Here is a 210-nt window from a genome sequence, read left to right as displayed (position 1 = left end):
TGAGGTGCAATCAAAAGAAGTTGGGCTGAATTTGATGTCTAATGCAACTAAAAACGCAGAGGGAACACCAAAAGTTGGGGTTGATGCGCCACGAGTTGATTCAGGGCAAAAATTAATGGATTCAGGACAAAAGCTAATGGATACATCTGAAATTCTGGGCATGATTTTTTGCAAGTTGAAAATGAGAATGCAACTAAAAACTGGACACTG

This window comes from Solanum tuberosum, unplaced genomic scaffold (genome assembly GCF_000226075.1).
Source record: "Solanum tuberosum cultivar DM 1-3 516 R44 unplaced genomic scaffold, SolTub_3.0 scf00552, whole genome shotgun sequence".
In the NCBI taxonomy this organism is placed as follows: Eukaryota; Viridiplantae; Streptophyta; class Magnoliopsida; order Solanales; family Solanaceae; genus Solanum; species Solanum tuberosum.
The sequence above is the reverse complement of the archived record's forward strand: the minus strand, read 5'-3'. Positions refer to the sequence as shown.